The sequence below is a fragment of the Apium graveolens genome, chromosome 5 (assembly GCF_009905375.1).
Source record: "Apium graveolens cultivar Ventura chromosome 5, ASM990537v1, whole genome shotgun sequence".
Classification (NCBI taxonomy): domain Eukaryota; kingdom Viridiplantae; phylum Streptophyta; class Magnoliopsida; order Apiales; family Apiaceae; genus Apium; species Apium graveolens.
Window position 1 is genome coordinate 251,854,401 of NC_133651.1, and position 24,257 is coordinate 251,878,657.

General features: G+C 37.0%; 1 non-coding gene across 1 annotated transcript; it reads left to right on the plus strand.

Moving 5' to 3' along the window:
- Nucleotides 1-22,574: 22,574 nt before the first annotated feature.
- LOC141663330 (small nucleolar RNA R71) lies at nucleotides 22,575-22,681 on the plus strand. Its single transcript, XR_012551409.1, has one exon. It is a non-coding gene; the product is annotated as a small nucleolar RNA R71 (small nucleolar RNA).
- Nucleotides 22,682-24,257: the final 1,576 nt, after the last annotated feature.

Genomic DNA, 24,257 nt, shown 5'->3' on the forward strand with positions numbered 1-24,257 from the left:
GTTTGTCCTGCGCGGGTCCCGGCACAACATTTTCGATACAATATTCGTTTCGGTAAATTAATAAAACCCGTATTTTCGATAACGGGAGCTTTTTATTAAACTATCCCAATTATCACTTCGTAGTACGTGTAACTGGGTGCTGAGACCAAGACCGCAGTACAAATTGTACTGATTGGGATAACTATCCCGAAAACCGATACCGTTTGGATCAGTTTTTATAAATAAACGTACCATTTTATATCCGGAATGATCCAACGGGATACTAATTTTCCGTAATTATAAATAGCCTTTTACCGTATTTTATTTCGTATCAAAATCATTTGCAGACAGATAAATATATAATTTTACAGAGAAAAATCATATATTCATAAACCTTTCTGAGAATCAAACCAACTTTTGAAGGTGTTAGTGATCTTTGTTTGAAAAGCTCGAGTACTGGATTTGAAGGTCTTGAGAAGCTCTATCAGAATCTGTAATCCATACACCTGCAGAATCAAAGGTTGAATTTCTAAAAATTTAATTATTTTCGAATTTATTTTATTAAAAATATGAATTTTTGTTCGGATGATTGTTTGTATGATTTGATGATTGTATGTTGTAGAGCTTGTTTTCCTGATGATTTTCATATGTCATACGTCTGATTTGGAGTTCAATAACATGTTCAAATTTGAGTTTGATTTTCGAATTTTAAAATTAGGGTTTATAACCCGTATGAATGTTCTTAATTGAAATTTGGGGGTTTCTTATTCTGTGATAGATTGATGTTGTGATATAGTGGATTGTGTTCTCTGTGAAATTAGCAATCCAGTCGTATAAGTTTCATGAACCAACGAAGTCTGTAGAGAAGGGAGTTGTGTTTTGAAGTTTTCCGATGTTCGCCGGAAACTGGGAAATTTCACGGCCAAATTCCGGCCAAATCAGGGATTGTTAGGTTGTTTTGATTGCATGGTTGTGTTCCTGGTGTTGTGTAGAAGTGATCTGGAGCTTGTGGCAAGGTGAGGAGGCCGGAATCGTGTTCTCCGGTCACCCCTGTGTTTTCCGGCGACTGGACTGTAAAAATTACAGTTTGGTCCCTGAAGTTTTGGGGACGATGCAGTTTGGTCCCTGTAGTTTTCAGACTTTGCAAAAATAGGATTCCTGTTTTAAAAATGTTTAAAAATCATATTTCCCATTTATTTTTATTATAAAAATTCGTTTTTAATTTCTGAAAATTCTAAAAATTATTATTTTAATTCCGAAAATTATTTTTAATTCACAAATAAATCTGAATTAATTATTTAATTAATTTCAGTTAATTTTTAATTGATTAATTAGTCAATTAATTCGAAAATTAATTGATTAATTGATTTAATTAATTATTAATTGATTTTTAATTAATTATTTAATTAGATTTAATTATTAAAAATGATTTAAAAATTCTGAAAAATAATTTAGAGCTTTAAAATATTATTCTAAATTATTTTCAAGGCTCGATAATTATTCTAAAATTGTTTCGGAGCCAGAATTGGTCGGCCGAACCCTGTTTATTAACTTGAAATTTGATCCAACGACCCGTTTTAATTCCGAAAAATGTTTTAAAAATTATTTTAAATACCCGAAAGCACATTTATGACCTAAGACTTCTTTATAAATGATATGTCCTTGATTACGTGATGTATTATGTGTTATATGTGACATGTGGTTTGACTATCGGTCTATATAGGCGGTGTATACTTCGTTATTGCGTAGATTTCAATCCGTTAATCGGATTTGGGTAAAACGAAGGGTAGATAAAAGAGTGCGTTGAATAGAATCTTGTGAGTTGATGATTGATAGATGCTTATGATATGTGAGCAGAAGAGGCAAGGCGTAGAAAAGGGAAACATATAGTTGAGGAGTAAGACGATTGTGATTGGAAGCGAGTACAGAGTAGTAAGCTAATTCCAGGCAAGTGTTCTGAACTTTCTCGAGATATTGAAATTCTTGATAGTCTTGTTGACATTGCAAGTGCTTTGAAGCACAGAAACCTAAACCCTGATTTCAGTTATTGTTCTTGAGCTATGAACCATATTCTTTCTAAGCCATTGATTATTATAAACCCAAACTTGAACCTCAAGTATACGATACTATTCCATAAATACATGCAAACAAAATCCCAAACACTGAACTGAATTACTTATACATTCAACCATTGTATCCTATGCTTTGAGAGCTCAAATCTTTGAAACCCTGAAATATTGATTCTTTTGTTATCCAATTCTTTCAGTTCCCAGCATTCAAGCTTGTAAACTACTTTATTGATCCTTACAAAGATTGAAACCCTTTCATTGTTAAACAGTCATTGTTGTTAATGATTCTGGTTATTGTTTATTATTGCATATTCTGTTATTATGTTAGAATTGGATTGTTTTTTTTATAAAATTGTGGACCAGATTCGTGGTCAGACCATATAATGGTCAAGTTAGGCGAATGTGTGCCTTGGATCCAATAGTTAGAGCAATGCTGTGTGCCTTGCTCGGGGTTAGTGCGTGACTGATCAGCAGCCTAACCTTGGTTTTTAAATTAAAAGTATATTATCCAATTCTAAATCATAATCCATTGTTCACTTGATATCATAAATATATTCACCTGATGATCATTATTCTCAGTTTTGTTATTGTGACTTGCTGAGCTAGTTAGCTCATTTGTGCGATGTTGTTTATATTCTTTCCAGTTAAGGAACCAGTTGGTAAAGAGGATCCCCAGTCCAGCGCGAGAGCTAGGGGTTCAGGTTGAGAAAGCTGAACTAGTAGACTTCTTTTGGGATAATTTATGTTTGTAAAAGTTTGTAATAATGTTTGATACTCAGTGTGAGTTGAAATAGTTGGGATTTGAACGGTTTGTAATATATTAGTGTGTTGGCTTGTGTGCATACTTTAACCTGTCGCGGTCCGTGGTGGTGGATAAGTAGGGTCACTGCATATAATTATTATTATCTTTATTATTGTTATAAGCAGGTTATAATTAAGGTGTGTGTGTGGACCCCAAACTTCTGACCCGGGTTTGGAGGGCGCCACAGCACTGGATTTTCAGTAATGGCAATGGCACTTGTGTTGTCACAAAATATTGGAATTTTGTCAACAGTTATACCATAGTCAAATAACTGGTTCCTCATCCATAGTATTTATGCACAGCAACTACCAGCTGCAATGTACTCAGCTTCAGCTGTTGATGTGGAAACAGAATTCTATTTCTTATTGAACCATGATAGAAGCTTGTTCCCTAGAAATTGACAGGTGCCTGTTGTGCTTTTCCTGTCTATTTTGTAACCTGCATAATCTGCATCTGAGTAGCCAATTAGATCAAAACCAGACTCTCTAGGGTACCAAATTCCTAGATTTGGAGTCCCCTTGAGATATCTGAAAATTCTTTTAATAGCCATTAAGTGAGATTCTTTAGGGTCAGCTTGAAATCTAGCACAGAGACAAGTAGAAAACATAATATCAGGTCTACTAGCAGTTAAATATAAAAGTGAGCCAACCATGCCTCTATAACTTGTAATATCCACAGACTTTTTAGCCTTGTTTAATTCAAGCTTAGTGGCAGTGGCCATGGGAGTTTTTGCAGGTGAACAATCCATTAAGTCAAACTTCTTTAAAAGATCATAAATATATTTAGTTTGACTAATGAAAATTCCACCACTAACTTGTCTAACTTGTAAATCAAGAAAGTAAGTTAGCTCTCCCATCATGCTCATTTCATATTTACTTTGCATTAATTTAGCAAACTTTTTACAAAGTTTATCATCTGTAGATCCAAATATAATATCATCTACATAAATTTGTACAAGTATCTTAGAGCCATTAACATTTCTAAAGAAGAGAGTTTTGTCAACAGTACCTCTTGTGAAGTGATTATCTAGAAGGAACTTTGATAAAGTCTCATACCAGGCTCTAGGTGCTTGCTTTAGTCCATAGAGTGCTTTCAACAAATAATACACATGGTCTGGAAAATTTGGATCTTCAAAACCTGGAGGTTGGCTTACATAAACTTCTTCTTCCAATTCTCCATTTAGAAATGCACTCTTGACATCCATCTGATAGACTTTGAAATTGGCATTAGCTGCATAGGCTAGAAAGATTCTGATGGCTTCAAGTCTGGCAACTGGAGCAAATGTTTCATCAAAATCTATTCCCTCTTATTGAGAGTAGCCTTTAGCAACCAATCTGGCTTTATTCCTTATGACAATGCCATTTTCATCCATCTTGTTTCTGAATACCCATTTTGTGTCAATAGAACTCTTGTTCTTTGGCTTGGGTACCAGCTTCCATACTTTGTTCCTCTCAAATTGGTTTAGCTCCTCTTGCATTGCTAAAATCCAATCTGGATCCAAAAGAGCTTCTTCCACTCGCTTAGGTTCCTCCTGTGATAGAAAGCTACTATACAGACATTCATCTTGAGTAGCCCTTCTAGTTTGTACTTTTGATGTAGCATCACCAATGATCAGTTCAAAAGGGTGATTCTTGGTCCATTTCCTTTGAGGTGGTAGATTAGCCCTTGATGAGGTTGCCTCAGTATTGTCATGATGTGAGATAGAATGTTGATTTGTTGAAACTCTCCCTGAGTTGCTGATCCTTTGAAAGGAATTGGGAGTTCTATCAACTGATGAGGTGAATTGATTATCCGTTGACAGATTGTCATCAACGGATGCTTCGTTATGAACTTCAACGGATGATGCACTTTGTCTTTCAACGGATGCTGCATTGCTTCTTTCAACGGAAGCTGAATTATGACTTTCAACGGATGCAGCATTCTGTACATTATCCAAAGGCAGACTCTGGTTTCTTCTTGAGATGCCTTCTTCATCATTCTCATCTTCACTATCATCACAATATATCTCAATATTGTCAAATTTGAGTCCTTCATGATGTCCCTCATCTGTTAGTCCATCAATCTTTTTATCATCAAACACAACATGTACAGATTCCATGACAATGTTGGTTCTTAGATTGTAGACCCTATATGATTTTCCAGCAGAATAACCAACAAATATTCCTTCATCAGCCTTTGCATCAAACTTTCCTTTGTGATCAGATTTATTCTTTAAGATGTAGCATTTGCAACCAAAGACATGTAGAAAGTTTAAAGTTGGTTTTCTTCTCTTGAATAATTGATAGGGAGTCATGCATTTTGCTTGATTGATTAGAGAAATGTTTTGAGTGTAACATGCACAGTTAACAGCCTCAGCCCAAAAATAAGTTGGGAGTTTTGACTCCTCAAGCATTGTCCTTGCAGCTTCAATTAGTGATCTGTTCTTCCTTTCCACCACACCATTTTGTTGTGGAGTTCTTGGAGCTGAGAACTCATGCATGATCCCATTTTCTTCACAGAACATCTTCATGGTTGAATTCTTGAACTCAGTTCCACTGTCACTCCTAATATTCCTTACTTTGAAATCAGGATGATTGTTGACTTGCTTGATATGATTGATGATGATTTCACTAGCTTCATCCTTTGATTCGAGAAAATAAACCCATGAAAACTTTGAGAAATCATCTACAATCACTAGGCAGTATCTTTTCCTTGAAATTGACAATACATTGACTGGTCCAAAAAGATCCATGTGTAGAAGTTGCAGTGGTTCATCAATTGCAGATTCAAGCTTCTTACTGAATGATACTTTCTTTTGCTTTCCTTTCTGACAAGCATCACACAGTCCATCCCTTGTGAATTCCACTAGAGGCATTCCTCTAACTAAGTCCTTTTTGACTAGATCATTCATTGTCTTGAAATTCAAATGGGACAGCTTCTTGTGCCATAACCAACTTTCAACTGGACTTGCTTTGCTGAGAAGACAAGTAATGGATTCTGCATCTGTGGAGTTGAAATCAGCTAAGTACACATTCCCTTTTCTAACTCCAGTTAGAACCACTTTATTGTCCTTTTTACTTGTGACAATACAGGCTTCAGAATTGAAGGAAACAGTATTCCCTCTGTCACATAGTTGACTGATGCTCAATAAATTATGTTTGAGACCATCAACCAATGCAACTTCATCAATGATGACATTTTCTCTTGAAATCAAGCCATATCCCATAGTGAATCCTTTGCTGTCATCTCCAAAGGTTATGCTAGGGCCAGCTCTCTCCTTAAACTCTGTGAGCAGGGTGAAATCTCCTGTCATGTGTCTTGAACAACCACTGTCCAAGTACCATAGATTCCTTCTTTGTCCCTGCACACAACAAAATCAATCAAGTTGATTTTGGTACCCAAGTTTCCTTGGGTCCACCCTTGTTAGTCTTTTTCCTAGACTTCATTCCTCCTGCATCTTTTGACTTAGGTAACTTTGGGTCAACCTTGGTCTCAGATGTGGTTGGTTGAAGTGTAGGGTTAGTCACAGAATCATTTAACACATTTGATTGAATTTGATAAGGCATATGTTGTGCAAGCATGTTATTCCACATAGGCATACTGTATGGCATTTGAGGCATACTAAATGCAGTAAAATAAGGATTGTTAATATATGGCATGTTTGCAAAATGTGCATGGGGATTCTGGTGAGACATAACAGGCATAGCATGCAGAGATGATATAGACATGTTAGGTATGGAGGGATTTGAAGGCATGGGAGAATTTTTAACAGATTTGCAATTATCAGATAGGTGATTAACACTTTTACAATGCACACAGCTTTTTCTAGGAGCATACCTATCAGGTGTGTAATTGTTATGTTTATTAATCCCTACCTTCCCATTTCTTTTAGATTTTCTTTTAGTTTCCTTCTTATCCTCAACCAACTTAAGTCGATCTTTTAGCTGATCTAAAGTCATATGTCCTATATTCACCTTACTAACATCTCTGGATGTGCTAGCTCCTTCTTTGACAAAGTTCTTGAGAGTTGAATCATTCTTTTTATTTAGATTTTTATTTTTAAAAGAACTTGCCTGTTTTAATTGATGAGCCTTCAACGGATGCTCCTTTTCTTCCTTCAACGGATAACTTTCATCATCCATTGATTCCACATCCGTTGACAATCCATCAATTAATTCTAACTTCTTTTTGTTTTTCTTCCAGGCATCCTCACAGAATTATTCAATTCCCTGGACCTTTGCAATCTGAACACTGACATCCCTAGATGTTTTCCAGGCCTTGATTACCTCTTGCTCACTTTCTAACTGTTTAGAAAGAATTTCCACTTTCTTAACAGCTTCTGCTAGTTCACTCTCAACAGTCAGGCATTTAAGTTTTATCTTTTCAAGCTCAATTACCTGATCCTCTAACACAGCATTCCTATCACTTAAAAACACATTATTCTCCTTGATCCTAGTGTTTTCTTTTGCTAGAGATTTAAGGGAAACACGCAAATGATATAATTCATTGGTCATATCATTTATGGCTTCATTGCATTCATGTTTAGAGAGCTGAGAGAGATCAGTAGTAATTACCTGGTTGCTTGATGAACTAGTTTCATTTTCATCAGAATTAGCCATCAGGGCTAGGTTGACATATTCCACATCATCATCTTCGTTTGCCCCATCTGCTGCCCAATCATCTTGAGTGAGAAATGTTCTTTCCTTTTGTTTGAGCAAATCAAAATACTTCTTTTTGTAATCAACTTGCTCAAATTTCTTTTTCTCAGAATTTGGCTTCCTACACTCACTTGCAAAGTGTCCACTAATGCCACAGTTGTAACATTTGAACTTTGATTTGTCCACCATGTTTTTGTTTGGCTTAGTGAACTTTGTGTTTTTCCTGAACTTCATCTTTGCAAACCTCCTGGACAGAAAGGCCAAATGTTCTTCAATATCATCAGATTCATCCTGACTGGAATTGTCTTCATCCTCAGCAACTTGCTCTTTACCCTTGCTTGATTCTGATTTACTTGTGCCAACTTTGAGACTTGGCATTGTCTTCTCCTCATTCCTGGCTTCCATCTTCTCACAGTCAGCTACAAGAGCAACTGTTCCTCCTTTTCTCTTTCCCTTTTCCAACAGCTCATCCTGCTCCATTTCAAGTTCATAAGTCTTCAAAATTCCATATAATCTTTCAAGTGTGAAGTTCTTATAATCTTGAGAGTTTCTCAAAGAGACAGTCATGGGCTTCCATTCCTTTGGCAGAGACCTAAGAAATTTTAAGTTGGAATCCTTGACTTGGTACACTCTACCATACAATCCATTCAACAGTTTCTGAAACCTGTTGAAGGTATCATTTAATGATTCACCTTCTTCAAAGTGAAAATATTCATACTGTTGAATAAAAAGCTGCATTTTGTTCTCTCTGACCTGCTCAGTACCTTCACAGATGATTTGTACAGTGTCCCAAACTTCCTTTACAGTTTGGAAATTGATGACATTGTCAAACATATCTTGATATAAGCCATTAAACAAAATGTTCATGGCTCTCTTATCCTTGCAGATTTCTTCCATGTCTTCAATAGTCCATTCTGCTCTTGGCTTGGGAATAGACTGTCCAACAGCAACTGTTGCAGTAGCAGCTGTGGCTACCTTGTGAGGGTTGTGAGGACCATTTTCAATACAGTTGATGTAGCTTTCATCTTGAGAAAGAAGATGTAAATGCATCTTCACTTTCTAGTGATGATAATTATCCTTTTCCAGGACTGGAATCTTTACACCAATATCCTTCCTATTCATGATGGTAACAGGAGAGTTCTTCTGTGCACTCATGATGTTAGCAGAATAGATCTTTAAACTCTTTATATGTTAAGAGCTTGCTGTGATACCAATTGTTATTCCCAGTGGACTAACAATGAGATTTACAGAAGGGGGGTTGAATGTAAATCTCAAAACTTTTTCAAGTTTTGAGCAGTTTGTAAGGCTAAGTGTTTGAGTGATCAAATGTGTGTGAATTGCTTGGAGCTGATGCAGACAGATATATATTCAAACACAAATGTAATGAACACAAAGAACTTAAAAACTTTTCTAGTGGATTTGTTGTTCCACCAGAGATGTGTTATTTCAGAAAATCTATGATTCAAAATTAAATCACAGGTGCTTCCTAGTACAAACTAGATGATTTTTTCTCTTGATATTTCTAAACAGCTCAGGGAAAATTCACATCTAATTACTAGCTACTACTTGGTTTATATATCACCAAGTTTACAAGTGAAGACAAAGATAAAGTACAATAAGAAAATAGTTCTCCACTTGTTTCTATTCCATTTTTATTCAGTGTAATATGGAATTATCTGTTGACTTTTCATTTTGAACCAGACTAAAAATGGCTGCTTTTTCTGCTGTTCCTGAAATAGGCTACCACATCTCTGTCAATCCATGTGCCTCTGTCAGCTTTGTTAACTGTCACTATCAACTGCTATGAGACTGAGCATCCGTTGAAGCTTTCATCCGTTGATGTCTTTATCCGTTGATGCTCTAGCAGTTGAAGCTTTATCCGTTGAAGCACTTATCCGTTGATGGATATTATTCGTTGAAGCATTAGAGACATCCGTTGAAGCTTTGTTTCTTATCCGTTGAAGGTCTTCAATATCCGTTGACACTTCTTCACTTATACAAAATTACAAGGCATGAAATATTTACAATTAGCCCTCCTATTTGTACATCCATTAGTAGTCAACATGACTGATTATTTCCTAACAACATCTAAGAATTACAGCTTGAAACTAGAGAGTGAAATGTGCTACAATATCAAACTTATTGCTAAGTAAGGCTACTCCTTCAACGGATAACCAAGATGGTCTTATCCGTTGAGGCTACAAATACTAGATTTCTACTTAAGTGTTTTGCTTAACTTATCATCAAACTAATACACATATTCCTAACATAAACTACTTGATTGGTTGATGAGAATGGTGATTTGATAACTTGTTGCTTGTGAATTTGTTTTTGATTCAAATTTTGTGGTATGAGTAGATGATATGGCAACATTTAATTAGTTGAAGTCCTAATAAGGCTAGGATAAAAATCTTGATTATGCATGATGACAATAAGTGGTTGCATGTTGATTTCTTGGCTTGGTTCCATTATTTAAATTCGAATTTTTGAGTAAAAAAGAAAGGAATAAGTTGTTTGGTTGTCGAGTTATTTGTTTGGTTTACTATGTGTTTTGGTTCGAATTTTGGGATTAAAAGGAAAAGGATGAGTCATTTCGATATAAGGTTATATAAAGGGTTTGGAGTATTAAGGTATAGTATGTTATGTGATATCGTTGAGTCGTACTATGTGATTTGATGATTGATTATAAATTTGGAGTATACGAGTATATCGTAATGTATGCTATGTGAATATGGTCAAGTATATACTTGCTATGTGTTATATGAGTATACTATAATTATCAATATACGAGTTAAGTGTTATCGCGATATGGGGAAATCGTTAGGCATTCTGAGAAACGTCGAGTGTCGAGTAAGTTGCTGATTAGGGATTCTGTTTTGGATTGTAGATTCGGTTAGCTGAGGCATTCAGGCTAGAAAAGGGAAAGGAATCCTAGGTAGCAGTAGTTCAGTTTCAGTAAAGCAGGAAAGCGATTTAAGGCAAGTAACTCTGCCTCCTTTTGTGAATTATTTATAGAGAGGAAATTATTGATGCCATGATTAAATAGAGGCTTTCTATTACAATTTTGATATACCTGTTACTGATTCTGTGAAACCCTGATTTTGTTCTTATGACAATTTGATATCAGACCCTATTCGATCCTTTATATTAACCCTGTTGATTCGTACCCTGAATATCGTATTATTTCCTTTGTTATCTTATGATACCATAAACCCTACAAGAACTTTTACATTCTTCCTTACTTAATGTCTTGATTAATCCAAATTCTTCGTTGACCCGTGAACCCTGTCATAAGTTGATTGTTGAAACTCTCTTGAATTGGAACTAGTTAACCCTGTTTATCATTTGATCCAGTTCCTCGGTATTGATCCCTGTTTACGCTTGATCCATTCATTTTTCTTGAAATCTTGAATTGAACTTAAGAATGATTTTCGACTTGAATGAGTCCGAATGATTTCACATTCTTGGTAATGCTAAAATGAATTTCGTCAACTCTTTTCCTTCTTCCAATACAAGGTTTTCCAAACGAATTCCTGATGGATTGGATAGAGACGTAAGAGGCTAGTGGGACTAGTCCAGTCACATAAGAGACTAGCGGGGCTAGTCCAATATAAGGCTATAATGCCATAGGTACCATGAAGACCAGATGGAGGTCGGTACGAGCTGATCACCCGTATTAAAATTTAAAGATGGATATTCCAATCAAAGGATCTCTTATATTCTATAAAGATGAAAATGTTTATATACCTTGAGCAGTTGCTCCTTATTCTTTAAAAGATGAAATGAAATGAAATGGAACAACTCAAGTCTTCATTTTAATTGTAATGCTGTGAACCCTATCACTTTATATTGATGATAAGTTTCAAAGTCTGATTTAATGTTTCCTTCTGTTGAGAAACACTTTAAAGTCCTGCTGATGATTTGAGATGAATGTCGGCTTTCACCCTAACCTGAGCCTTGATTCCCGAAACCCAAATCCTTCTTCATAACCCTTTCATAGCCAGAGATAAAAAATTTCCACCTAGATATTTAAATTAGAATGCCTCGTACGTTGATATTGATATTGTTACTGCATTTTAGAAGTGTTTATATAGTTACCTGCTGAGCTTATTTGCTCATATATTTTGCTAACCATTGCAGTTAAGAAAGAAGATAGTCAGACTTAGGCACAACGCTCGCCAGAGCGTTCCTGGCGGTCCATATCATGTCGTAGCTTTCCAGATGCCAGAGCAAGTAGCTGTGTGTGTGTGAGCAAGCGTTTGAGTTGGAAGGATTGTATAAGTTGGATCAAATACAACGGGTTATCTGTTGGTTCCATGTCGGAATCGAATAAATTTAAATTTATTATTATTTTAAGTTGTAATATATTTATTCTGGTTGGTAGTTGTTATCTTGTCTCATACTTAATCATGTTTAGATCCTGTTAGTGTTTAATCAGGGTTTATAATATCCGTTGTTATTATATTAGTTAATGATATGTGGGTCCTTATTTCCCAACCCCGAGATTAAGGGCGTCACATCTAAAACCTTTTTTAGTTGTTCAGGTATTAATATTTGTAATGTATTATTTTATTTAATATAATATCATAAGATAATTGAATAAAAACTAAAGTTTTAGTATTTAAATTATAATAGTGTAATATCAATATGTAATAATATAAACTTTAGACTAAATATAAATAAATTAAAACTGGAACTAATAAAATTTGCAAAAGTTAAAAATAATTTAATTGGGTTTAATACATGAGGTATGCAAGTTATATTTTATTACATCAATCTATTTGGGTTCACATTAAGTCTGAAAAGTAGGATTATCTTATATATTTTGATTCTTTATATTTAGTAATGATTGAAGAAGTGAAAGTTGATGTCGATACAAAGGTTCATAGAAATGATGGTGTTGCTAGGACATGACCCGAATATTTACTTGTATATTTATGAAACCTTTTTCTTGAACGTAACAAGGTTTATTCTATTTGATTGTATTCAAACGAAAATACTCAATCTTACGTTATTTATCCATGCAATAATATTCCCTTTAACTAGTGTTGTTGTTGTTGTTGCAATTACTAATTTTAATATCATTGTCACTAATACTATTGTTAATCCTCCGCCTATAACTCTGATGATTTTTCTCGTATGAAGAGTGATATTTTACACTATTTATTCACTATCTTTCGATTTGAGTTTGGTGCTTACATTCAATTTTTGCTATCTTTTTACATGTTTTTTGTTTAATTTCGGTTAAAGGACCATTATCTTCAATATCCGTCATTTGGTGGCATTTTAGCACATTTTTAGTATTAAACGCAGTTTTTGAAATCATGGTGGCATCAAAGAGTAATTTGGATTCAAATAAACTCAAAAATGAGAAAATTAGGAGCTTATTCGGGTTTGACAAAAGTTCTTATTCCCCCACACATTTTGCTATATTACGGAGCTGTTGTTCAATTTGACGAGCGTAAGATAGTTTAGGTTCATGAAGATGTTACTTAGACTATTTTAGTATCTAGGATTTGCATGTAGATCTTAAAATTCTAGAAATGTGGATAATAAAATAAATTAGGATGGTGTTAGTAGCTAAACACACGCTAATATTCACGCAAGTATTCATGTTCTCAAGTAATATAAAATAAATTCTAGTTCGTTCCTACATGAATAAGTTTAGGTTAATTTCAATAAATGTATCCATGCAACACCGATATGGTTATTATCCAATGCTAAGAAAAATAACAATTTGAGATTGTTTATACTACACTTAACTAAGAGATTATACTAAAGAACATAAACTAAGAGTTAAAGAGATTTGAATAATATATGACACAAACATGGGATTCTTACTTCATTAAATACTTCATTTAATAGCCTTTTCGTTCTTAACTTTAGCATGTAATGGTGATGACACTAATCAGATAACACGAAACTGATAAACGCCAACTTTCGTTGCACGAATACCATACTACCAGACATCCACAAAAGAGATAGAAGCTGAATGGATACCAATTAATATTGAGACCCTATATGTCTATAGAATTTGACAACATAACGGTTTAATGCACAAGTTATCTCTCGTGATTACATAAGGCAAGTAAGATGGTTAAAATTACCTACGAATCATACATAACAAATATATGAACCTATGCTAGCATGGCAAGTTCTAAATCCTTAATTTCACTTTTGCTTCATTAAAGATTAACACACTATCTTATAAGTTCACGACGCTCACAAGACGAATAAGCACAATCAAAACTAGGTTATCATAAAATCATAACACACTGAGGCATCAAAACAAATTAACTAAAGAAATCCATAAATAAATCCGTTAAAACCCCATGATAACGATTAACCCATAATCAGACTCATCATCAACGTGGGTTCCGATAAAAGTATGGTATAATAAACGTAGTCTTTATACTTAATAAACCAAGTACGAAATATGAGTAAAGGTTCACGAATAAGAAAACTAGCATCCAAAGTTACAACTTAAAATAAATAATCACAAGTATAAACTAGATACTCTTCGTCTTGGTTGAATTGTACTCTACGGTCTTCTTACGCCTTCTCCCTAAGCTCTGGTACGTCTCCTTTTGAAAAATGACCTTAAATTATGTTTATATAGCAGCCCATGCAAAGTAGAAGTCTTCTGGATCAAAATCAGAATAGAAACAAAATTTTATTTTCTCGACCTAGCGCGGCCGCGCGCTGGTTCAGCGCGGGCGCGCTGACATTCTGCCTTCCTGGCGTGGCCGCGCGCTGGTTCAGCGCGGGCGCACCGTCTCTCTGGAAAAAATATCGACTTCTTCTTTTCTTGCTGAATTGAGCTGGTCTTTTCACAAGCTTTTATTCTGGACACCATCCTAACACCAAATTAGCACTAAAACCATGTTAATTCACCTGATTACCTGGTAAATGCCTGAAATGCAAAAACACTACAAAACACGTTAAAAACACTAACAACTCGAGTATAAAACATCAATTCAAAGCTTTACGAAGCGTAATAAATTGTCATAAATGCCACTCAACATACCCCCAAACTTGAATCAATGCTTGTCCTCAAGCATAAACAGACTAAAAAAATAAGAAATAAGAATGCATGAATGCAACGATCCCCATAGAATAACTAAACCAATCAACAAGCAACATCTCAACAAATGCAGTTATTAGCACGAAGATCAATCAAGCCACACAAACCAACTTATCAGCCAGAAATGTGCGTGTGTGCAAATGCTTACAGAGATACTATCGCAACTGGATCAATAATCATGACTCATTATTCATCAAAGCAATCACAAGGTTATAAATAGAATAAAAGCTAGACTCAAAATAACTTATAACACTTCAATTCTTATATCAGAGTTTTACATGGATTCATGCTTTTATTCACAACACAAAAACAACACAAATATGCTTATTTGACCATGCAATGAGTGAGGTCCACAAAAGACTTATACAATAATACCCATGTAGCGAACGTTAGGTTAGTGGATCCTAGACTATAAAAAGCCTTAGGTCACTAGGCACAAAGTGCCCTAAGAACTTAATAACTCGAGTATTAAATAGCCCACCCATGATCAATTATGCATCAACACATATATTCTTTTCTTTTTCTTTCTTTTTTCATAAATTTCTGAACGAGTGCGTTTCGCTCCATCTCGTTCAACCCTAGACTACTCATATAAAATGAGCCGGCTACTAGCCATTTGACACCTAGCCACAACAACTAGCAATGAAATCCGATTTCTCCAATTTTTAAATATCCATGTTATTTTATTATTAAGAGAATATCCTAAATTCTAAATATAAACAAGCGATTAAATCTCGATAAACAAATAAATCATGACCATAATCTAGCCCTCAAGCAACCTATAAGATTTAGTGAAATACAATTATCTCTAGCATGCAAATCAACTCGATAAGACTTAACATCACTAAATGCGACATCACTACACTAGCATCAATATCACAAATCAATCGGCAAAATCATCTAAGGGATCATGTTATTCTGCAAATGCATGAAACTATATGAACAAACTATCATAAAAACTACAAAAATAATAAAATAAAAAAACTACTACATGGTAAACATGCAACTGTATGAACTAAACTAGTATGAATATGCAAACTACATGCGACTCACACAAAACACATAAATCCTTAACTACTACCCCCAAACTTAAAATATTCAATATCCTCAGTGAAGGTAATAGCAAGGAATCAGGCATACTTAATCAGAACCAGGATCATCACCCTCAAGGGGTGGAGTGTCAGGAGTGTCTAGAGGCGGATACATAGAATCCTCACCGGAAACTGGCCACTGAATGTCAACTCCTGTGGCTCTAAAAACAGTCCCCAATGCCTGGGTGAGGTCATGTGCAAACCTACTATGGATGTCATGCATCGCATCCATCCTCCTAGATAGACGCCTATACAACGTCGTACTCAAACCAGCACTGCCCTGTGCTTCCTGCTGCTGCTGCTGTGATCCCGTAGGACCAGCCTCCTCTCCTAACTGAACTCTCCATGCTGCTCGACGAGCCTGCGAAGTCCCACCAGCATAAGTCTGATCCGCTGGCCTTCCACCTGGCAGATGGTCATAAGAATAACCAAGCCCCTTAGGATCGGGCTTCTCACCATACCACTCAGTCATATTCAACAGTGTCGAACTGTCAATCAAAGCACTAGGGAGTTGCAGCTGTTCATGTGCGGGCCAACGAACGCCAACCGCCACGCATAATTTCATCACAATGGACGCATAGGGTATCGAACCCGTAGTACTCCCTCGCAAGAACCTCAGAATACCATGATGGATCACCATCCCAAAATCCACATAATCCCCCTGCAGAATACCCCACAACAATCGTGCACGCTCCACAGTAATCTCATGCACATGAGAAGATGGCATGATATTAGCACAAATAAAAGAATTCCATGCATGTGCAAATCTGTTCATGCACGAGGCAGGGAATGCGGCATACTCATTCGTGCCCTTTTTGAACTTCCAATGAGTCTCAGGCACACAAAGGGTAGCAACAATCAAATCAAAGTTAAACTCCTCTGGAGTTTTCTCGTTCCAGTTATCCTGTTCCTCCTTCTTCTCGGGCTGCTCAATCACCCTACGAATCGCCTCAACACTGTAGTCCACCGTCATCCCACTCACCACCGTGAAACTGTTCTTCTCCGCCTTAGCATTAGCATAAAACTCATGCACCACACTCATGGGCACAGCAGCGGGTGTCTCGCAGAAAATAACCCAGCCCATCTCCAAGATCATCTCCAACAACTTACCATCTTTCCCCGATGGAAGAAAACCACGCTCCTTGGCTATAGGCTTTGAAAGCAGCCTCACATACTCCGCCTCAGCCTCGGGAGTTAAAAGTCTAGACCTCACACCACCTGCACTCGAAGAATCGGTGTTGCTGCTGCTTACTTGAGTTCGCTGTCTTTTTGGTGCCATTGATATTGAAAGAGATTGAAAGAATAGAGGTTTGTAAGAGAGATTGTGTGTTTGAGAATTTTGAGAAGTGGTGGAGAAGTTTGTGTATAAGTGTATGTATATATAGGAGATTGGGAGAGATTTAGTTATGGAAAAGAAGTGGGAATTGATTATGGGAATAATGGGTTTGATTTGGAGAAGGAAATTTGGGATGTGGAAGAGTGAAATTCGGGTGGGAATTGATTTTGTATTAAAATCCCCGATTTTTCTCTTTATTCTGCTGCTTTTATTTTTTTTCGAACACAGGACCCGGCGCGGCCGCACGCTAGATCAGCGGTTTCAGTATTAAAATGAATAGATGTTTATATTTTTAGAGTTTGATCAACGGAAATATGACAAACAATAGGCGAAAAGTACAAAAAATATATTTTTCTTGCAGTTTTTTCTATAGATCTATTATAAAAATATAATAGCTTAATTTTTAAAAATTCTATATTCTATAAGTGATGGAGAAGTTTGTGTATAAGTGTATGTATATATAGGAGATTGGGAGAGAATTAGTTATGGAAAAGAAGTGGGAATTTATTATGGGAATAATGGATTTGATTTGGAGAAGGAAATTTGGGATGTGGAAGAGTGAAATTCGGGTGGGAATTGATTTTGTATTAAAATCCCCGATTTTTCTCTTTATTCTGCTGCTTTTATTTTTTTTCGAACACAGGAACAGGCGCGGGCGCGCGCTAGATCAGCGCGGGCGCGCTCGGTTTCTGCCATTTCCGCGTGGCCGCGCACTAGATCAGCGCAGGCGCGCCCAGTTTCTGGAATTTCAGCGCGGCCGCACACTAGATCAGCGCAGGCGCGCCGTGCTACTGTAGTTGGCACTGAATATTTTTTGTTTTTCTGATTTTTTTATGTTTTTCTCTTTTCTTTCTGCTTCCTCTATCTACTAATGTACAACATGCTTGGGTTGCCTCCCAAGAAGCGCTTGGTTTACGTTGTTAGCTTGATGTAGTTTCTCGAGATCAAGTAGACAACAGAACGGCACTAACCACCTCACGGTTTGCCGTATCCCCATAGTAGTGCTTCAACCTCTGACCATTTACCTTGAACGCTTGGCCTGGATCATTCTCAAAAATTTCCACAGCTCAATGCGGAAATACAGTTTTGATTATGAAAGACCCTGACCATCTGGACTTCAATTTTCCAGGAAAAGACGGAGACGAGAGTTAAACAGTAGAACTTGTTGTCCCGACACATGACTTGAGCACTAAACCCCTATCGTACCACCTCTTGACTTTCTCCTTGTACATTTTATTGTTTTCATACGCTTGAAGCCGAAATTTGTCGAGTTCATTCAATTAAAGCATTATCTTCTTACCAGCTGCATCCAAATCAAGGTTCAACTTCTTCAAAGCCCAATATGCTTTATGCTCGAATAGCTTCATCAAGCTTCAAAGACCAATCCTTTCTTGATGGACACACAACTTTCTCTAGAATATGCTTGATCTCTTTGTTAGACACCTCTTCTTGACCATTAGTCTGAGGATGGTAGGCTGTAGCAATGCGATGATTCACATTATACCTTTGCATCATGGCAGTAAACTTGTGATTGCAAAAATACGATCTCTCGTCACTGATTATGACTCTTGGAGTTCCAAATCGTGTGAATATCTGCTTATGAAGAAAATTAAGCACTACCTTCGTATCATTTGTTGGCAAAACCTTGACTTCAACCCATTTCGATACATAATCGACCGCCAACAAGATATACTGATTATTGCAAGATGAGATAAACGGCCCCATAAAGCCGATTCCCCAAACATCAAAGACTTCAACCTCGAGAAGCACATTAAGTGGCATCTCATCCCTTTTGGACATATTACCTACACGCTAACATCGATCACACTGCAAAATAAAGTGATACGCATCCTTAAACAATGTAGGCCAGAAGAATCCCGCTTGAAGGACACAAGCTGCTGTCTTCTCTCCACCATAGTGGCCTCCATAAAAAATTGAATGACAGTCTCGCTGGATCCCCCCCCCGTTTCACTGTGCGAAATACATCTCCTGATGATTTTGTCAACTCCTTGCCTAAACTGATAAGGTTCGTCCCATATGTACCACTTCACCTCATCAAGAAACTTCTTCCTCTGAGCGTACGACAAGTCTGGAGGCATGATATTACTCACAAGGTAGTTCACAATATCTGCAAACCATGGTTCTTCCTCTTGCACTCCAAACAGTTACTCATCTGGAAAAGACTCATTAATCAATGTCTTGTCCTGTGAAGTTACACTTGGATCTTCCAAATGAGATAGATGATCAACGACTTGATTCTCAGTAACTTTTCTATCCTTGATCTCTAATTCAAATTCCTGAAGCAAAAGAACCCATCTAATCAATCTAGGCTTCGAGTCCTTCTTCGAGATGATATATCGAATTGCAGGCGTGATCAGTGAAAACTGTCATCTTCGTCCCAAGCAGATAAGATCGAAACTTCTCAAAACCGTAGACAATAGCCAGAAGTTTTTTCTCAGTAGTAGTATAATTTAGTTGAGCACCATTTAGGGTCTTACTAGCATAGTAGACCACATGAAATATGTTGTTCTTTCTCTGCCCAAGAACTGCTCCAACTGCATAGTCACTTGTATCGCGCATCATCTCAAAAGGTTCATTCCAATCAGGTGTAGTTATGACAGGTGCCGTGATTAAACTCTTCTTTAGGAACTCAAAAGCAGATAGGCACTCGTCATCAAACTTGAACAAGACATCCTTCTCAAGGAGATTGCACAAAGGTTTAGAAATTTTTGAGAAGTCCTTGATGAACCGCCTATAGAAACCCGCATGACCAAGAAAGTTGTGAACTCCCTCAACAGATATTGGTGGAGGAAGGTTTTCAATAACCCCCACCTTGACTTTGTCCACCTCAAGACCCTTACTAGAGACCTTGTGACCAAGAATAATACCAAGTCGCACCATAAAGTGACATTTCTCCCAGTTGAGAACCAAATTGGTCTCAACACACCTTTTAAGAACGTCGCCAAGATTCTGCAAGCACTCATCAAATGAATTGCCAAATACAGAGAAATCGTCCATAAAAACCTCCACATTTTGACCAATCATGTCAGAGAAGATAACCATCATGCATCTTTGAACTCTGGTAGGTGCCCCACATAACCCAAAAGAAACTCTTCTAAAGGCGAAAGTACCAAATGGACAAGTGAATGTAGTATTTACCTGATCTTTCGGAGCAATACAAATCTAATTATAGCCCGAATAGCCATCCAGAAGACAGTAGTACTCATGCCCAGCCAATCTGTCAAGCATTTGATCAATAAACGGCAGAAGGAAGTGATCTTTTCTCGTGGCCTTGTTCAGCTTCCTGTAATCCATGCAAACTCTCCACCCCGTGACTGTTCGAGTAGGAATGAGCTCATTCTTCTTATTAGCAACAACGGTGGTACCTCCTTTCTTTGGTACGTACTGAACTGGACTCACCCAAGAACTGTCAGAAATGGGATAGATGATCCCTGCATCCAGCCACTTAAGAATTTCCTTTTTTATAACTTCTTTCATGATCGGATTTAGCCTTCTTTATTGCTCAACAGTAGGCTTGCTACCTTCCTCTAGCAGAATTTTATGCATATAATATGAAGGACTGATTCCCTTAATATCTGCTATTGTCCATCCAATTGCCGATTTGAACTCTCTCAAAATTCTTAAGAGTTTTTCCTCATCACTACCTGAAAGGTCAGATGCGATAATAACAGGCAAAGTAGATGCATCACCTAAAAATGCATACTTTAAGTATTCAGGCAATGGTTTAAGCTCAATTGTAGGAGCTTCCTCAATAGATGACTTGAGGTGCTTTGGAGATTTATTCAGATCCTCCATTCCAAGAGATTCAAAAGGCATATCCATCTTCCTCTTCATGGGAGAAGCATTCAGATATTGCAATTGCTCATCACCTTCGTTATCTTTACTATCAGAATTCCACAACAAGGCCTTTTCTAAGGCATCAGACCTTAGCAATTGATCAAGTTCTGAAGTAACCACAGAATCGACCAACTCCACTTTTAAGCATTCCTCATTTTTAGTAGGGAATTCATGGCATTGAACACATTAAAAGTGACATCCTGATCCAGCACTCGCATGGTAAGTTCACCCTTCTACACATCTATCAAGGTTTGGCCAGTAGCCAAAAAAGGTCTTCCCAAGATTATGGGAATCTTTTTATCCTCCTCGAAGTCAAGAATTACAAAATCATCAGGAAAGTTGAGTTTATCCACCTTAACCAAAACATCCTCAACAATGCCTCACGGATATGTAATAGAATAATCAGCCAACTGCAGAGTCATATAAGTAGGTTTTGGATCAGGTAAGTCCAACTTCTTGAAGATTGACAAAGGCATCAGATTGATGCTAGCTCCCAAGTCACATAAGCATTTGTCAAATGACACTTTTCCAATGGTGTAAGGAATAGTAAAGCTTCCAGGATCTTTAAGCTTCGGAGGAAACTTCTGTTGCAGAACAACACTGCACTCCTCCGTGAGAGCAATTGTCTTTAAGTCATCAAGCTTCATCTTCCGAGAGAGAATACCTTTCGTAAACTTCGCATAACTAGGCATCTTCTCAAGAGCTTCAGCGAAAGGCATGTTGATGTGAAGTTTCTTGAACACCTCCAGAAACTTCTCAAACTGCTTATCGAGCTTTTTCTTCTGCAGCCTCTTAGGAAAGGGATGTGGAGGATAGATCTGTTTCTCCCATGTATTACCCTCAAGAGGAGTGTGTTCAGCAGTAGTCTTCCTTGGTTCCACTTTAGCTTACTTCTGCACTTCTTCCTCAACTATAGCTTCTTCATCCGAACCTTGAGAATGTTCGGGATTCACAACCTTCCCAGAGCTTAATGTAATTGCCTTTACCTGCTCCTTAGCTTCCCTCTATCCTGGAACTTAAGTGTCATTAGGGAGTGTACCAAGTTGACGATTTAATAAGATATTGGAAATTTGTCCAATTTAATTTTCCAAGGTCTTGATAGAAACCGCTTGGCTCTTGCACATGAGCCTCAACTCCTCTAATTCATATTTTTCATTAGCCTGTTGCAGCTGGAGTTGTTGCCTTGGTGCATATTGCGGTTGTTGAAAACCAGGGGGTTGTACTGCTTTGCTGGATACTACTGATAAGGCTATTAAACTGCATTCTGAGTGTTGCTTCAGCTAAAGTTAGGATGATTGTGGTTGTTAGGATGATAGGTGGTTGGTACAGGTTATTGCGACCTTTGAAAGTTGCTCACGAACTGAGCTGATTCACTAGAAATGGCACACTGATCAGTCTCGTGGGCACCAGCACAAAGCTTACAGACACTAGTGATCTCATTAACTCCATAATTAGACAGAGAATCCATCTTCATCGTCAAAGCCTTAAGTTAAGCAACTATAGCAGTAGCTGCATCCAACTCCAGAATTCCTGCTACCTTGCCTTGAGTTAGTCTTTGAGTAGGATTCTGGTATTCATTAGCAGCCATCGGTTCAATCAATTCATAAGCATCATCATAGCTCTTAGCGCACAATGTTCCTCCTAATGCTGCATCAAGTATGGGTCTAGAGGTAGCACCCAAACCATTATAGAAATAGTTAATGATCATCCAGTCAGGCATCCCATGATGAGGACACTTCCTAAGCCTCTCCTTTTATCCATCCCAAGCCTCACATAAAGATTCTCCAGATTGCTGAGCAAATTGAGTAAGTGCATTTCTGATTGCAGCAGTCTTCGCCATAGGAAATAATTTGGTTAAGAACTTCTTAGCAAGATCCTCCCATTTGGTGATAGACCCTGGTGGTAAAGAATGTAACCAACATTTAGCTTTATCACGTCGAGAGAATGGGAAAAGCCTCAATTTCATAGCATCTTCAGAAACTCCATTGAACTTGAAAGTGTCGCAGATCTCAATAAAATCTCTGATGTGCATGTTGGGGTCTTCTATCGGAGAACCCCCAAATTAAACTGAGTTCTGTATCATCTGAATCGTGCTCGACTTGATCTCAAAGGTATTAGCCGTGATGGCTGGTCGAACAATGCTAGACTGAATATCATTGATCTTCGGTTGAGAATAGTCCATCAAAGACTTTGGATTCACTTCTGGTTCTCCCATTGTAATAAGAACTTCTTCTTCTTTCTCAACTAAGATCTCTTCTTCAACTTTCTCCTTTACTAAAACTTCTTCCTCAGCTTGATCCAATGTCCTCTTATGAGACCGAGAACACGTATGCATACACGCTCGCTACAGTACTTGAAACAAGACAAGGAATTAAGTAGGTAACAATGTCCGAGTTACTGAACTTTAAGAACCAGTGATGACAAACATATAAACTAAAAATTAACACCGAATTCCCCGGCAGCGGCGCCAAAAACTTGTTAGTCGCTAAACAGGTGCTAATATTCCCGCAAGTATATGCGTTCGCAAGTAATATAGAATAAATTCTAGTTCGTTACCACATGAATAAGTTTAGGTTAATTTCAATCAATGTATCCATGCAACACCGGTATGGTTAATATCCAATGCTAAGACAAATAACAAATTGAGATTGTTTATACTACACTTAATTAAGAGATTATACTAAAGAACATAAAATAAGAGATTAAAGAGATTTGAATAATATATGACACAAACACGGGATTCTAACTTCATTAAATACTTCATTCAATAGCCTTTTCGTTCTTAACCTTAGCATGTAATGGTGATGCCACTAATCAAATAACACGAAACTGATAAACGCCAACTTTCATTGCACGAATACCATACTACCAGACATCCACAAAAGAGATAGAAGCTGAATAGACACCAATTATATTGAGACCTTATATGTCTATAGAATTTGACAACATAACGGTTTAATGCACAAGTTATCTCTCGCGATAACATAGGGCAAGTAAGATGGTTAAAATTACCTACGAATCATGCATAACAAATACATGAACCTATGCTAGCATGGCAAGTTCTAAATCCTTAATTTCACTTTCGCTTCATTAAAGATTAACACACTATCTTATAAGTTCACGACGCTCACAAGACGAATAAGCACAATCAAAACTAGGTTATCATACAATCATAACACACTAAGGCATCAAAACGAATTAACTAAAGAAATCCATAAATAAATCCGTTAGAACCCCACGATAACGATTAGCCCATAATCAGACTCATCATCAATGAGGGTTCCAATGAAAGCTTGGTATAATAAATGTAGTCTTTATACTTAATAAACCAAGTACTAAACAAGAGTAAAGGTTCATGAATAAGAAAACTAGCATCCAAAGTTACAACTTAAAACAAAGAA